This window comes from Euprymna scolopes, chromosome 3 (genome assembly GCF_053919585.1).
Source record: "Euprymna scolopes isolate OS-2025 chromosome 3, ASM5391958v1, whole genome shotgun sequence".
NCBI classification, from domain to species: domain Eukaryota; kingdom Metazoa; phylum Mollusca; class Cephalopoda; order Sepiida; family Sepiolidae; genus Euprymna; species Euprymna scolopes.
In genome coordinates, this window is record NC_136484.1 from 19,736,315 (window position 1) to 19,754,539 (window position 18,225).

The 18,225-nt window shown below is 30.5% G+C and overlaps 1 protein-coding gene and 1 pseudogene across 20 annotated transcripts in view; one reads left to right on the plus strand and one right to left on the minus strand.

Moving 5' to 3' along the window:
- Nucleotides 1-18,225, minus strand: part of LOC145253353 (uncharacterized) — a 692,561-nt gene that overhangs the window by 68,082 nt on the left and 606,254 nt on the right. The window lies entirely within an intron of this gene.
- On the plus strand, nucleotides 2,046-2,253 carry LOC145265481 (U2 spliceosomal RNA; annotated as a pseudogene).

Here is an 18,225-nt window from a genome sequence, read left to right on the forward strand (position 1 = left end):
CCAATGGGGTAAGAAGATCTTGACGCACGGATCAGATAACAAAAGAAGATACAAAGTGAGAAAAATAAAACACTCAGCATGAAACACAAGTCAAAAGAATTTATCGATTTCAACTAAAAAGTTTGGAAGCTTAAAAATAGCTAGTTTATACCAGATCCTTTTTATATTAGAAAGAAATACAAGAAAAAAAAAACATTAAAAATAAAAAAAGACATTTGTATATAAGATAGAAGTGTAAAGTTCCCAGACTGTAATCATATCATTCGATGAATGTTTGTGCCTAATGCGCATTGGCACTCAGCTTATCAAGTTTGCCACTAGATATCATCGTCACTACTTGTTTTCAATTGTCATGTTTTAAAGTTTGAAAATTATTTATTGATTTATACTTTTTTTTTTTTACTAATTAAAGAAACGAGTTACATTTGTTATTAAAATTTAAAGTAAGAATATATTTTTCCACTTCACATGCAGAAGATTAAATTCTGCGAAACTAGTACAGCAACTAGCACCTATCCATATCTACAATCATACTAAAATTGAGTCCATCTCCCAATTTTTCCTGAGCATCTTTTTCTTATATATTTTAATCATACAAGATAGATGCTAAACTATTTTTTCATGTAACAGAGCATAGACACACACATGCAAATGCATGCAAAATGATGTCACAGGTAAAGAAAAAGACTAGAGCATGTTAGAGATGTGGATAACGTTCAAGAGCATGTTAGAGATGTCGGTGACGTCACAACCATAATGAGAAGTTAAGAATGAGAAAATAAATGTCGTTGTTACAGTGGGAAAAACCCAGTTGTAATTCTTTCCTATTCTTTGTCTACTTTGAGACTGAGATTATGTGTTGTGTAGCATTACACTGATTTTGGGATTGAGTTATGTTTTAAAAAATATTCCATTTTATTTGTTCTAGTTAGCTGTAATTTACTATTAATTCACTAAAGGAGTTACATTTTATTACAATTTAAAATAAGAATATATTTTTTTCCATTCACATGCCGAAGATAAAATTCTGAGAAACTAGTACTACAAATCAGTTCATCAACATTTGTTTCCTCAAACACATTTTTCTTATTTGTTTTAATTAGCCGTAATTTGTCATTAATTCACTAAGTGACCCATTTACTAAACATCTATCATTCTCACTCTCTCTCTCTCACATCATGTTGTCTGACCACCTTTACTCTTATTTTATATTGTGTATATCATTTATATTTTTGTCATTCTCAGGATCCATGCTTCAACTTTTAATAAATTATAAAACTTAAGATTGAAACTGAAGTAGTCCATTATAAGCAAAAAGAAATACTATAACAAGTAGTGATATTATTTAACCATAGCTGGAGAGGGAAAGAAATAAAAGATGTAGCAAGCAGAAAAAGACTAAAGTTGAATTTTGTCTTTGCACACTCACTTTTTTCTGATTAAAATTTAATCTGAACTCTGACGCAACTGTTTACAAAACAAAGCAAGTCAGAAAATGTTTTATAGTTATTTAAATTCTACATTATTGCAGAAATGACAAGTATATCAGCATTAATAAAAAGGAATAGCACTTGCATTGATTGCAGGTGTGTTGTTACAGCTAAGTATGAAAAGTGATATTGGTAAGTCGATGACCAAATAAATGTGCATTTCCATCCATAGCCCAGTAGCTCCTGGAAGGGCATAGGCCATCTACAACTTTTGTAGTGAGGAGTTCTTTTTACAGGGTGGGGGTGCTGGCCGCATGCCCAACCTTCCCAGAAGGTACATACAGCACCTAGTCTTCCCAAATGGTCACCCATCTTGTACTGGCCAGGCTCAACGTTGCTTAACTTCGGTGATCTGGTGAGAACCGGTGTGTCAACGTCATTGTGCCGTGCAAATGGGAATTCGGAGAAAAGTATCAACAATTACAAGAACGTGATAAATTAGAGCTGTAAGTGCTTCACGAATCAAAGAATGTCACCTCTATACATCAAATAAGAAAAATTGAAAATTATAATTTTGTCATTTGTTTTTGTTGTTGAAAGTTAACCATGTGGAACTTCATTGCTTGGCCTTTTGGCCAAGATCAAAGTGTAGTATCTGTTCTTCAGATGCTGCTCTTCCATTTCTTGTTCTCTTTTGGTGGAGGAGCAGTCCTTCACAACTGAGACAATTTTTTTTATTTTTGTACCTTTTCTCCGCGTTAAAAAACGACCCTGTGTCTAACTGTCCCGTGGGGAAGCATTGTAAATAGGTACAATATTGATCAAGTAGCGAGTCTCTACAATGAGCAGAACCGAAATTATTGCTAAAAGTGTGGCTTCCATTTTTCTCTAACCTTGACAGATATTCCGAAATTAAATCAGTTTTAAGTTAGATCATGATTAATATTTTGACCAAGTTTGGTTACCATTGGTCATAAACAAATAAACTAAACCCAAACATAACCTCCTTGACAGAGATAAAAAGAGAGAGGTATGAATTGCCTGGTAATTCCTTACAGAGATGAAACACGGGAAATTCTGTGATACTTGTCATATATTTTCATAACTTATATAATAAGTATAGTAATAATTTATTTTAAATTTGCTTTAAAAACTCTTATGTGGAGTTATTCAAACAAAATTTCATTTTCACGTGCAATAAAAAAAACTTGCTCAATATTACTCATGGGCTAAAATAGAACTTCATATGCATAGCATTTTATAACAGTTTTAAAATAGCTTTTAAGCTACATTTCACAGAACTTTATACAAAAGTAATTTTAATTCTTAAATGTTAAAAATAAAAAATAACAAAAAATAATTTTTTTTTTTTTTGCATTTGCTAAATTCTGAACTTAATTTTAAATCATGAATTGGCTTAGTATAATTTTTTTTCTGAAATTTGCTTAAAGGCCATTTTAAAACTACACACATGTATGTGTGAGTGTATATATATATATATATATATATATATATATATATATATATAATCTCATAAAATATAATCATCCACAGACAGCTGTTTCATTGTTTATGGCTCATCAGTGGAGCTAGAAACAATAATATAAATTTAAACATTTTATAATACAAGTTTATGAATAAAACAAAATGTTAATTTATCAATATTCTTTTTCTATGTGAATTTTTTTTTAATTATTACATTACCTGTTTTTTATAGGATGCCGTCATTTATTATTATCCCAATCACACTTATATATTAATAAGCTTAAAAACATAGATGGATGTAAAATCAAAAAGTCCTAACCATTCACACCTTTAAAGGATCCAAAGCTATTGAACAAAATACAATTAAAAGTTTTGATCAGAATGGTACTAAATTTAGCTTGAAGGGTCTTGGAGTCAAAGAAGGAAAGATAAAAATATTATTAATTGTAATAACTATAAAGAATACCAGGGATCCAAATTTTAGAAAGGATTATGCGTTTTATTAACATCTCCATGTGTTGCATTTTGGAGAAGTCAGTCTGTATGATATTCAAATAAAGCCCAAATTACCCTTCGAAGGGAGTCGGCTAAAAGTCACCCATTTGGGTTGTGTTTGTGTTTGCTTTCCATAAAAAAATTTAACAGATGTTGTAAACCAGCAAATTCAGTTTTAAATATCTTAATATTTGAATTTTAAAAGCAGCAATCAAATGCATCAAACATGGCCGTTTCATGCTTTTCTTCATAGTGCTAGTACATAAATGACTATAACAGACTTGATAGGATTTGAACTTGGCATGACAGAGTTCATAGTCTACAATGGTAGCCATTAGACCAACAGAACATAAAACAAAAACTTGTCTATTTCCCAAGATGAAGTTTTGTATTAGTAAAAGTCAATCAAAGGGTAATTCTTCTTTTATCATGGAAATCCCCTTCATAATTGCCATAGAATTAGCACCAGAAGATGTCTTGCATACGAATCAGTCAAAGAAATATCATAAAAAATTTATTTTTCTTCGTAGTTTTTACTTTCGTTTCAACAATCACATTATTTTGGATCCACAAACTCCAAGTGTTGGCAAAGAATTTTTTTTTTCTTTTTACTCGGGAAAGGGTTACTACTTGTCAAAGCCTAAAGACCACAAGAAAAAGTACTAACAGGTGACTGGTGAGGCAATGCTGATGATCAGTAATGGTGGAACTTGGATAATATTTGATTATTTAAGTAACAGCTCAACAGGAACTTGTTTACGTCAGACTTGAAAACCACCTCGTTATAGTCAGCTAGGAAGCAGTCCTGTAGTATTATGCTCCACAGACGGATAGTTCTAAAATCTTTAAATAAATGACACTAAGACAGACATTCATAAATGCATCTAACAAAAAAATGAAAACAAAACAATAGTTGACAAGAAGAAGCCAGCAACAGAAGGAATGAAGAGAAATGCTAAGTATTGGTGGGTACGTTTACTAGTATAAATATTAGCTAAAATAAATATTTCCTTCAATTAATAAGTAACCAGAAAGCATTTCTACCAAAGGGTCAGGAAGATTTCAAATGTTTGACCCTTCGAGCATACCTAAAACCCTCCACTGCTAGAATATAGAACAATATGAACAAGGACCACTTGATACTATCATGGAGGAAATTTGTATCTAATATAAAAGCTGTTACTGAAACTGTATGAGATTTGAATGAATGCAATCACAAAACGATATGTTTGTGGTAATATTGAAGATTAACTCATTGTACTTTTCAGTTATGAAAACCGAAAAGTCGATTGTCACCGTTCTTAAGAGTTCTAACTTGTTTCATTTTTGTACTGACTTTATTATTATTTTATTTTTATTTGCTTATTGCAAATAAACGTAATAGATAATTTTATTGTTTTCACTATAGCTTTCTTTCCTAATGAATATGTTTATTTTTGCACAATTTTAAAAATATATTGTCTTTAAATAATTATTTATTTACATTTGTATTTTGTTTCTTTTTTTTTTTTTTTTTTTTTCAAAATAATGAATGTGAAAACCTGTACAATCTATTACTGCCGTTTTCATCAATAATGTTCGTTTAATCAAGTTGGAAAATTTTAAACTGTCGAAATGAGTTATGCTTTTAAAATGTTGAGGAAAAATCGAAAGGAATTTGAAAACATTTAAACTGTTGAATAGAAAGTTATACTTCTGGAAATCTATTTATTTAATGTCCTTTACACACGGATGAACTTGTTGAAGTTTTGTCTATAACTGACATGTGTTCTCTGAATTACTGTTTGAAACAGTCATAATAGTAATAAAACAATATTTATTTCAATACTTAAAAAAAATCTATTATATTTATTTTTAATATTGAAAAAAATCTATTATATTTATTTTTAATATTGAAAAAAATCTATTATATTTACTTTTAATATTGAAAAAATCTATTATATTTATTTTTAATATTAAAAAAAATCTATTATATTTATTTTTAATATTGAAAAAAATCTATTATATTTATTTTTAATATTAAAAAAATCTATTATACTTATTTTTAATATTGAAAAAATCTATTATATTTATTTTTAATATTGAAAAAATCTATTATATTTATTTTTAATATTGAAAAAATCTATTATATTTATTTTTAATATTGAAAAAATCTATTATATTTATTTTTAAAATGGAAAAAAAAATCTATATTTATTTTTAATATTGAAAAATATCTATTATATTTATTTTTAATATTGAAAAACGTTATCTATTATATTTATTTTTAATATTGAAAAACGTTATCTATTATATTTATTTGCAATATAAAAAAAGCAAAAACAATAAAATTATTACATTTATTTGCAATATTAAAAAAAACAAAATTATATTTATTTGCAATATATAAGTAAATAAACATAAATATTATATTTAAAGTCAATAAGTCAGAACTCTTATGAACAGTTACAATAATCATTTAATCACTGTGTTTTTCAACTTGTTTGAAAGGTATTTAAATAATAAAGATATGTTTATTTTGAAAAGTAAGTTTTTCTTAAGACAAAGCTGTACACGACATATAACTTGTGAGTTGGTTGAAAAATTTTTAAAAGGAAAATGTATAAATTTGTATAGAAATAAATTTATAGAAATAGATTTGTCTCAATTCTCTCTCTCTCTCTCTCTCGAGGGAGGGAGGGAGAGAGAGAGAGAGAGAGCGCGCTCTTTATTATATTATGTAGAATATATAGACGTGTACTTAGCATCTCTGTATGTAGTTGGATATTTTACAGATAAATAATGCTTTCTTTACAAAGTAGTAAAAAAAAAATTAAATAGGTATGAAGAATCAGTAAACATTTCAAAATAAAAACAATAAAGTTAAAATTTTCCGCATGTTTTTGATATTGAAATTGCAGATAGACATTTAATATCTCCAATATATAAATTATAAGCAAAGAATGTTTCAGATAAAAATATTTGGGCAACGAGTAAAAACTTATCTTCTTTTGCTTAAGGCCATAATAGAAAAAAAAAACGAATTTTATGTAAGTAAATCCAATTATTTCAGATGAAAGAACTTTCCATTCCTTTGATACCAAATAAGTGGATTTGCTTGAAGAACTGCAGAAGAATGAGAAAGTTTGGTTTTTAGCAATGAGCAGTTCAGGTAGCAATAGGTACAAGTTGATAACATCCGGTTAAACCTAATACAATTAGTCAAGATTACGTGGACAGCCTAAATTCAATTAATGTTTGATAGAAAACCATTTGCATAATATCAAGCTGTTTCTCTCTCTCATATATATATATATATATATATATATATATATATACATACTCGCTGTGCTTACCCGGTGTTGCCAAGTAAAAAACATTGCTGGGCGGGGGGTTTAGCCACATTCTATATAAGATACACCAAATATCCTAAGTTGTTACGATTTTTCTGAAAGTTAATCATATTTTGGATTTTTGGAAGCATAAAATAGCCATCTTTATCTATATGGTGAAACATGTGTCAATGGATAACTAATTTATCTATATATGTATAGAAGTGAAAATGTCTGGGTGTCTGCCTGTGTACATTTCCCTACACAAAAACTATCAATTTTCGGTCTAGAGACTCAATATTTGACATAAAGAGTATTGAGATTTGGGAAAATCTTTTTGAGGTTTTCAGCCAGAAATTTGGCTGTTAAGAGGTCAAAGTTCAACGATTTGACCTTTGAGAATTCTACCAAACTCTTCCACCAATTTTGGGCCAAAACACTTGAAATTTTAGCTATAGGTTCTTTGGACATGGATCTAACTTTATAATTTGATTTGAGCCTAAAACTATAAATGCTAAGGGGTCAAAATTAGGCTCAAAGTTTGTTTTTTTTTTAAATTGATCTCTGCGGTCTGCCAAATTACTCAATCCATTTTTGATCTAAATATTTGAAATTTTACATAAAATGTATTCAGACATAGAGCAAGCGTTTTAATCGAATTTTGGCCGAAAATTTGTGTGCCAAGGGGTCAAAGTTCAAAAGATTTTACATTTGCGGTCTCTAGCAAACTATTAAGCAAATTTTGGGTCTAAACATTTGAAATTTTACATAAAGGGTACTCAGACATGCAGCAAGCTTTTTAATCAGTCTTTAGGCGAAAGTTTCGCTGCCAAGAGGTCAAGATTGAAATAGTTGACCTTTGCAGACTCTACCAAATTCCTCCACCAATGTTTGGTCTAAGCACTTGAAATTTTAGATGTAGGTTACCTGGACATGGGTCAAACATTTTATTTTGATTTGAGCCCAAAACAATAAATGTTAAGGGGTCAAAATTGGGGTCAAAGTTTATAAATTTTTACCTCTGCAGTCTCTACTAACTTTTCTCTGTAGTAGTTAAGGAAGTCTATTATATAGAAAAGCATTACGGTACATATGCACACTTTTTAATATATACATATGCACATAAAGTTATGAACAGTACATAGGGCCCGAGCAAAGCCGGCCTCAACTGCTAGTAATTAAATAAATGCATAAAACACAAGTATATGTTTGTGTGTGTGTGTGTGTGTGTGTGTATCTATCTATCCATATATATATATATATATATATATATATATATATATATATATATATAGCATTTATGCAATGTTCACAATTTCTGCTCGTTTGAACACTCTAGATCGTCTACTGTCTATGCCCGAATTTGGTGTTTATAAGTTGTTAATTTCCTTTATTCCTGTGGCAATTGTTTAGTTACCCAGAGGTAAAGGCTTAGCAAATGGAATCAAAGGTGGTTTTGTGGCTAGGTTCAGATCCTCCGACTGGTAGAAATTGTCACTTCCTATACTGATGATTGCAAAAGCTAGAAATACTAGTGCCCGTAAGTATAAAGAATAATAATTATTATATTTTTATACATATTAGTTATGAGAGTCTATCTCCAAAATCCCCAGGAGTGCATGAACTATGCAATGCACAGAGAGACGAGAAATAAGATGAGAAAATGAGAGAGTAATTGTTGGAAAACTGCCCATCATTATTTTATGTGTAAAATTTCATGAAGAGTTTCAAGTGTCATTCTTGCTGAGCCAAGGAATTAGGTTACGCTGGACAAAATCAGAAAAGAAAAATCCAAATAAATTACTAAATAATCCGAATGCACAATTATCAAGTGTAGATGAACATTTTAATGATCATGAAGAAATAGAAACAGTTTTTCAATCAATTACAATAAGAAAAAAGAAAACAACCTACATTTTCTCAATACATTAACTGCAGTAAAAATAATTTTACAATTTTTTTTTTTATATTCTAGCTGTCCCGACTCGGCATTGCCTGGGAGTGTTTATTTTTGTTTTTCTTATTTTAATTTTTAAACTATATGATTGTTTTTAAAAAATTATTTTTTAAAATAATTTTTTAAGCTTAATTTAATTATTACAGTATTGTTTGCTTATCAAATTATTAATTGAGCCAAATTGTGATGAAAATATAATTTATTTTGTTATGATAATGTTTATCTCTATTTATAAAATTATTGGATGTAAATAGCTTCCAATCTTTTAGTACATGAGAATTTGCTTAGAAATTTTAAATCTAGTTTAAATGCTTCCAAATTCCTCTCAAATTTCGAAGGATCACAAATTGATTCATTCTTTTTTTTAATCATTCTTTTTTTTTAATAACTATTAAAAAATAATAAAAATGGCTAACTCGTTTATACAAATGTACTGAAATACATTTTGATGAATATGATTTTGTAATTATTTTTAAAAAAATAGGATTTAAAAAATTTTTTTTAATTTTATGCTTGTATTTTATGATGAAAATATTATTTAACACTTAAGCCTTTTATACTAAAATAAGATGCATCCATTCAATTTGTGTTATCCAACCATGAAAAAATGCTATTTAAAACTGAAGCTGGAACGACAGAGGCTCTCAGAAAAATGCGAGGATGCATATAAAAATAATGTTGTCAGCGTTTTTTTTTTATAGTTGGATCAAATAACATTAATGAATAGGAACCTTTGAAATAAATATAAAAGCAAATCGTTTGACTGGTTTTGTAAGAAAGAGTTTCACTTAATTCCGTGAATATTCTTTCATGCTATTTAACTGTTACATACTAAACAAATGTGGCAATATTCAATGCTGGTGAACTAACACATATCACCAGGCATAGGACAACAGACAGTAGACCCCTCTTGCGTATAACAATTGTATTTTACCTACGTTTAAAAACCAGTATCTGAATGCATTACTACTTCGATAAGCATCATTAATTTTCTTTCAATTAAGTTCACATAAAAAAATATATCCAGAACACATTCTTAAGATATGTTGATTTGGCCAGGATCCTAATTTGCATGAATTACATAGATTACAGAAGTAAGTAGAAAAAAAAAATCTGTTTAATATTGTAATTTGTAAGTCCATATACATTTTGTGACAAAATCAGAATAAAATAATTTAGCTCTTGGAGAACTGACAACTTGTGCTTCAAAGTACGACAAGCTGAATGATTGGCCTATAGTGGCAAGTATGAAATTGCAATGCTATTAAATACATAAACAAGACGACCTATTTTTTCTTTAACCCCTCCCCCTCTTGAATTAGTAATGAAAACAAGAGAAAAAATTATTTTCACATATATGAAACCACGGCAAAAGAACAAAAACAACTCCAAGAATATGAACCATCTACTGAGCCTTTCTCATCTCTTTTCTAAGATGGCGGCCAACATATCTGATGAAGGTCGAAGGCTACAATACTGTTTCAAAATCATCCATGTTCAGTGATAAAACCCATTTTTCTCTATTTTCCCTTGTCAATAGTAAGGACTGCGTTTTAAGAATCTTAATTGTCAGATGAAACCCTTCAAAGGCTGCTGCACTCTGAAGTGCACATCTATCACGCAATAATAAAAGAATGATCAACATCTTTGCTTGACAATTCCAGATACGCCATCAGCGTTGAGGTGAACAGAACATGTCTTGTAAAATTTTAATTTTAGAAATACTTATTTTAATTTTTATCAACACTTTATCAATGAACAGTTATTTTAATTACAGTTCTGAATTTTTTAGATGAGGGCCGATTGTTTGTATTACTTGTTTTGATTGGACTATTGTTCTTATCTTGAGTTATTTGTGCAACGTTTTGGAAAAATGACTACTAACATGCCTGATGAAGGTCAAAGGCTATATCGACCGAAACGTTGCACAAATAACACTCAAGATGAGAACAATAGTCCGATCAAAACAAGTAATACATTCAATAACCTCTCCGTCCAAATATACCTTTTGCAAATCTGAGTTTTAATCTGTCTCCATTGTCTTATACATACAAACTGGTTATCATCTCCAAAGCTACCAATAAAAAAATAAATAAAACACAAACTGGTTTTTATTTTAATCATCCAAAAACGAAATGTCCATTGTAGATTTGGAATGACAGACAAAAGTATTGTTTTCAAAACAGTTTTTATTTTCCTTAAAGTCAGGATTCGAAGTTTTCTTAAAGTTGAACTTTGAAGTCTTCCTTTTATGAAACAAACATTGTCTAAGCTAGAAGGAAATAAATTGCCAAAGAAAGTTATGCTTGAATGAAGATCTAAAATGAAATGCAACAAAATAAACCACTGTTTCATCAGCGCTTCAAAAAGCATTCTATATATAAATATGCTTGGCTGTTTGAAAAGTTCTATAAATGGCTACTACATAAGTTTAATGAATAAATGTTTGTTTCTGAAATAGGTCATTATTTTCAAAATGCTATACACACACACACACACATATATATATATATATATATATATATATATATATATATATATATACACACACACTAGCAGAGAGACACAACGTTACCCGGAATTGAATGATGATTATTGAATGTTTCACACTCTCATATTTTTATTGTCATTGAAATCGGTGAAATCGCCCACTTTTTAATCAAATCGATTGATTACCTGTTCTAATTGGACGCACATCACAGTGTACCAGGAGGCAGCTTCACATGCCTCTCGCAGCGACTTAGTACACAATACATTGTAGTTTACATTGCACTGTAAAGAATCTACTGTTGATTTTAGAAAATTATTTTATGTATATAATGGCTTGAATTAAAGTTTAAAATGCAAAAGTCCAGTATCATGCTTCGGTTGTGCTATAAACAGAAACATTGATTTCGAATGCGCCCCTGTCATATCAAAGAACCTTCTGTTGATTTTATATGTCTGGCCTTACTGCTTGTGCACTGATAATTTAAGTTTAAAATGAAAAAAAAAAAAAAAAAAAAGTGCAATTGTGCTTTAAACAGAAAAATTTTCAATCAAAACAATAGATGTCGACTTGACCACCGATAAAAAAAAAAAATAAAAAAATAAGGGAGATAATTCACTCTTAAACTCTGCACAAGAACTTTTTTTTTATGATTTAGAAAATACAGAATGACGCCTCTCCCCCGCCTCTAAAAATGGCACAAAGAATCGTTGATAAAGTTCACAACTCGTTTTACAGATAAATACTTTTTTGTTGAAAATAAACTGCACTTTACGCTTGACTTGTCCACCAAGTTTCAAGCATGAATGTCCAACAGTTTTATTGCCATTCAATGATATACAGTGACACTTTGGTGATTGTCTAATCAGTAAACACTCACTGGACGTCAACCTACCTTGACCTGTGGGGTTATCTCAAAGATAATGTCCACCAAAATAATCTCCAGAAGTAAAGAGAGACTGAAAATTTGGTGCACAAGTCAATTATAGACTGAAGTTTATTTGTCCCAAATATAGTTGCATTGCAGAGAGGATCGTGAATTTTATTAATGATTCTATGGATGATATATTTTGTGTATGGGAGTGGGGTAGGGCAGTTGCCCTGTACTTGATTTTTCATATTAAATTTTGTAAACTTACAGTTGAATTTGATAGTGAAAAATACCTATGTAAAAAAACAAAATGTAAAAAAAAAAACAAAATGTGAATTTTACACATTTAATTGCAATTATATATTACACTGCAATAAGTAAAATAACTTTTTTTTTTTACTGTTTTAAGTTTTTAACATTTAATTCATTCAATTTGTAATAAAAGTGGTATATTTAGTGCTAAGGATTAATGCATATTAGCTGTTCAAATAAGTTCTAATAAGGGTTTTTTTGGGGGGGGGAATTTAAAGTAAAAACTTTTTTTTTTTTCGAATGATTTGGCATGCAGCCAACAAAAAAAGCTGCAAAGACAAGTGTAACATACTGGGTGTGAGCGCGTAAAAAGTATCAGCAGCAGCAGTGAAGGATGAACAGCATGTGAAAAGATTAGCAGCAGCAGAAAAACGCTCATATGCAAACTAGGAAGTGTACATGAGAAGAGGAAAGAAAAGAAAAAGGAGAAAAATTGCAGCACAAACTCTAAGAGAAACAAAGTCAGAATCAAGGAGAACAAACATGTAAAGATGCAGGCAAGAAATGGCCGGCTGTGGCCGGCATGAGGTCATAAAGAAAGAAAACTAAACATAATGTAACATGGCCGTTACGTCACAAATAGACAAACAAATAATATATCCGGGTCGGCATTTTTTCTTTTTTAACAAAAGTTTTTTTATTATCGTTATTTTCAGCACGACTTAAAAAAAGTCCTTTGCTGCCACACATCCATTTTAGCCTAGTACATGTTTCTCCTTCTTCCCACCCCATGCCGGGCACAGCCAGCCCATTTTCGTCTGCAACTTCACACATCTATTTCCTTTGTCGTCGTCTTTTTTTCTCTGACCTCAAGCCGACTGTATGCCGACCATTTCTTGCCTGCATCTTTACAATGTCCATTCTCCTTGACACCAACTTTGTTTCTCTTAAAGCACATGTTGCATTTTTTCTCATTTTTATTTATTTTCTCTTCTCACACACACTTCCTAATTTGAATATGCGTGTTTTTCAGCTATCCTGCTGCTACTGCTAATCTCTTTGTATGCTGTCCATCCTTCACTGCTGCTACTAATTTCCATGCGCTCACATGCACCATGTTACACAAGTACATCAACTAGTGTTACCTAAAAGAGTGAATGCTTATTATCATAAACTTGTCATAAAATTCTGGTCATCTGAAGAAATATTTGTAGAGGGAATGTCAACCTATTTTTCATGAATGAGCAATGTCCATCTGGGTGTTTCTCATATTTGTAATAATAATAATAGCCAGCCTTACAAAACAACTTTTATTTGTCCACACCCAGAAATTATCACTGTTAAAATGGGTTCAAAGAAAAACACTTTATGAATACAAATTGCAATACTTTAATAATTCCAGTTTAAAACGAAATATAATGGAAAAAAAAATAGGTTTTGGCGATAAATCATTTTATTTTAAAATAAATACATTTATAAAACGACATTACTTATCAGGTTATTTTATTATTTAGTCCTTATACGTTCATCTAAATATGCACATGGTCCCTATACATCCATACAAATACACCCAGTTTCTATAGTTATTCAAATAAATTGAATCCATACATCAAAATACAAGACTGTTTATAATGATGCTAGTCATATTAAAAGAGGTCAAACTTTTTTGTAAGTTCAATTTAAAGTAATTACTTTCTTATACATATATTTTTTAGAATTTTTTTTATGCAAAACTGAAAGTATTGTCAAAAACAATTATGCAGAAACTGAGCAATGGTTGTCGGAAATAAAAATACTAAAAAAAAAAACCATTTCTTAAGAATTTGATTCTAAAATAAAAAAAAGAAATTTCCATTAAAAAAAAATATTTAAGAATTTGATTCTAAAATAAAAAAAGAAAAAGTAATTCCCATTTAAAAAAAAAAATTGAGAAAAGAAAAAAGGGAAAAAATTTAATTCTGATGAGTTGTAAAATAAGTTTCTTTTGTTTAATACGATAAGTTATTATGCGAATATTTTCTATTTTTGTCAGTTTTTATGTTAACGTTTTGTCTGCTGCACTATTTGGTTTTCTTCATCTAAACTTTTGCATATAGTCATTGATTAGCAGATATCCACTAAAACAGCAAGGTTTTATCTTACTATTATTTTTTCTAAATAACATTGTTACAACTGATGGAAAAAAAAACAGTATTCGTTTAATTTAAACAGGATGACCTTTTCTCTAATCACTAAAGAGCCTCAAAGCGAATGTATAATTTTGTAAATTAATACAAAACATTCTTACATACCAGACGAAACAACTGTGGGAAAGGAAAAAAGGAAAAACCAATTTAAAAAGGTATGGAATTGCACACACACACACATTATATATATCAGAATGTAAGTGATCATCTAATCAATTCCAAAGTCAAACAAGGTCACAGCCAACAAACCAAAAGTCCAAGACTTGAGTTTCGCTCTCATTTGAGCTCATCAGTTGAACACATTCGAACTCACGATTCAAAACCCAAATCTCTTTCATGTTAAGCGAGTACCCTGTCACATGCCACACACAAGAAAGTCTATTAGCTAACACAGATCAAGCAATTGATATTGGAATTGTTTATTCACAATATATACCATTCATATTATTGTATTGCTGTAAAGTACGTCTTACATGCGTTTCATTAAATGGTATAGCTTGACCAAACAACTCATCAGAGACCCATCTAAATCTATAAGAAAAATAGTTTGTTTTTTTTTATTGAAAAGGACAAAAGGTGAAAAAGAAAATGAAGTTCTTTGAAAGTCATGAGTAAAATTATATATATATATATATATATATATATATATATATATATATATATACACACACATGCTCAGAAATAGCATGGTGTAGAGATTACACATGTAGGTAAAAATCACCAAAATACCAGGTTAAAGTTCTGTTATGGCTAGTGTATCATTTCCCTTAATATCATTGGGAAAGATATGAATCCATATATTCTCTTTTCAGCTATGATAAACTAGATTTTCAAGCCTTGGTTGAGTAACTAGTCAATGAAAAGGAAAGCTGAAATAACACCAGTATTTCAATGTTTATCTTGACATTGTTTCCAATCGTCCTAGACATTTTTTGCTACCAGCCAGTTCAAAAAAGGTGAGGTTGGGAATTGCGCAACATTTCCTTAACTGTAGACTCCTCACACAGGCAACCTTATAGGAGGTATCCATTGTTTCTCAAGACTGAAAGGTGGCCAATATAACACCGTCACAAATCTACATGTGGGTGGTTAAATGCTATGTGCTTCACATCGAGTTTGTTTGCGTATTACGCTTTCGACAAGACTTTTGATGAGATACATTTATATTTTCATGCTAAAGTTACACACTTGCACAACACACATAACACTCTCCTCGTTGAAACTAATTTGTTCAGCGACAAGCCATAGCAAGATGACTGAAAAATGATGGGAAAAACACATTTTCTGCTTGTGGAGTTTAACCTCAACAGTATTAAATGCTAAAATCCATTTAAGGCAAGAGATATGCCTTGCAGTAGGTCACTAATAGATTATGTAGAGTATTCCAGGCTTAAGTTCTTCTCACTATTCACATATAATTTGGAAGACACACGGTCAACATAGTGACTAGTAGTTTCTACCTTGCATTTTTCTGACGATATATACGATAGCAAGGAGATCCGACTGACGTTGCCCGGGATTGAATGAGGATCAATAAATGTTCTACCCTCCCATACTTTTATTGTCATCAAAATTGGTGAAATTACCCATTTTTCAATCAAATTGATTACCGGCTCTAGTTGGCAACTCACCTCTGTACACTAGGATGAGGATTCACATCCATCCCTTGCATCCCTGAAATAAGTTCACAATATACCGTAGTCTACATTGCACTGTAAAGAACCTGCTGGTGATTTTTTGAAATTATTTTTATATAATGCGTTGAATTAAAGTTTAAAATGTAAAAATCAAGTATCATGTTTCAATTGTGCTCTAAACAAATTTGATTGCTGTTCGGACAATGTTGTGCCATATAGGCAAACTGGGTGGGGAGGGGGTCTGTCCATGATAGTTTTGTGACAATGGATAGAGAGGGTGGCAGTATTTCAGGAGAGTGAGTGAGAAAGTGTGTGAGACAGACCTCCAGACATGAAAGCCATCAAATCAGCCATTTATGATGTCATAAAAAAATTCACCATTATAGCCTGTAAAATTAGAAGCTGAAAGACCTTAATTTCTTCCTCCCAAAATCAAATAATACACCCACCCCATCTATGCAAACATTTTTCCATTTTTTTCTGGTTTGTTGCCAAAAATATTCAATTACAGTCTGAAGATCCTACAAGAGTAGATGAAATAAATTAAGACTTCAACTGAACATTTTTAGCAATATATTATTAACATATCATTAGTGATAGGACGATTCCAATATCCGCCCCCCCCCGATTCCGATACAATTACAGATTCCGATTTTTTTCTAAATCTTTAAATATAGTGTTGCTGTTTTACCTGTTTACCATAAAAACACATGTTAAATGTATAGATGTTTTCTTAAACCTAAAAATAAACTTGTGGCGGATGATCTATTGATTTTAGTTTTACTCGTATTTTAAAATCAATAAATATTTGTTATTTTATCATGACTAGCAGCAGCAGAAGATGTTGCTTTAAACGAAATCAAATAAAAAAGATAATTAAAAGAATCGTTTTTGGCATCAGAAAATAAACACAATATTTTCTGATTCCAATACCTCCAAAAGTCCTGATTTTTCCGATAATTGTTCCAACACCGATTATATATATATATATATATATATATATATATATATATATATATATATATATATATATATATATAGGATGTTCCAAAACGAAGGAAGAGTTTCCTTTAGTTGATAAAGAAATGATGAATTAATTTTTTAATGACAGTTAAAGTATAGAAAGTTAAAGTGATTTTATACTAAAATCTCCATAAATTATGGAAAAAGTGCAGAGATCATTCTATCGCTCCAGTGGATATCTCACTGCTGATGCAATTCTCTACCTGGATAAGAGCCAAGTACATCCAAGGATGGAGTACTGTGGCCACATCTGGGTAGGAGCTGCTAGAAACACATTATCCTGCCTGGACAGAGTTCAAAATAGACTTCATAGCTTAGTAGGAGATGCCCTTTTCTCTTCCCTGCAACCTCTTTCCCACAGAAGAGACATTGCGAGCCTGTCTCTGCTTTATCGTTCATTGCTTCATGGCAAGTGCTCATCTGAGCTTCAATCTATGGTCCCCCCTGGCCTGATTTTCAGAAAAACACTCATCTATCTGAAACCACTATCAATAATTTCCCCCACTCTTTATCTGTGCCTAAACCTGAATGTGCATTCCATGAACAAAGCTTCTTTCTTAGAACTGCACGCCTGTGGAACTGTTCTGTTTTCATGCTTTTGAACTGACTACAATATGGTCGTCTTCAAGTCCAATGTAAACAAGTTCTTGATGAGCCATCCCTTAAGTAATCCAATTTACCAAATTTCCACTACTAACGATGACTATGACATTTTCCCATTGACTACTGTACTATTAACCCTTATCCTCGAGTGACCTCCAGGCTTTGATAAATGCTGACTCCTTTGTGACAAAAAAAAAATTTTTTTTTAAGAATGCCAGTATGAGTGTGAAGAAGAACAATGATCCGATTCGATGTTATTATGAAAATTAGAATTCTCCTACTATAGTCTCAAAATAATTGAAACGCAAATAAGAATCTAGTAACAGATCCTTTCTGCTTTTCTGCATGGATTTGATGCTGATTATTAAAGGGAAGCACTTGGCGAATGTGTTGTAAAAATTCCGGAAAATTTGACATTTTGTTTAATACATGTATTTTTGAAAACGCGTACTTTCCGATTAGATTTTGATTTCGCAAGTATTTTAAC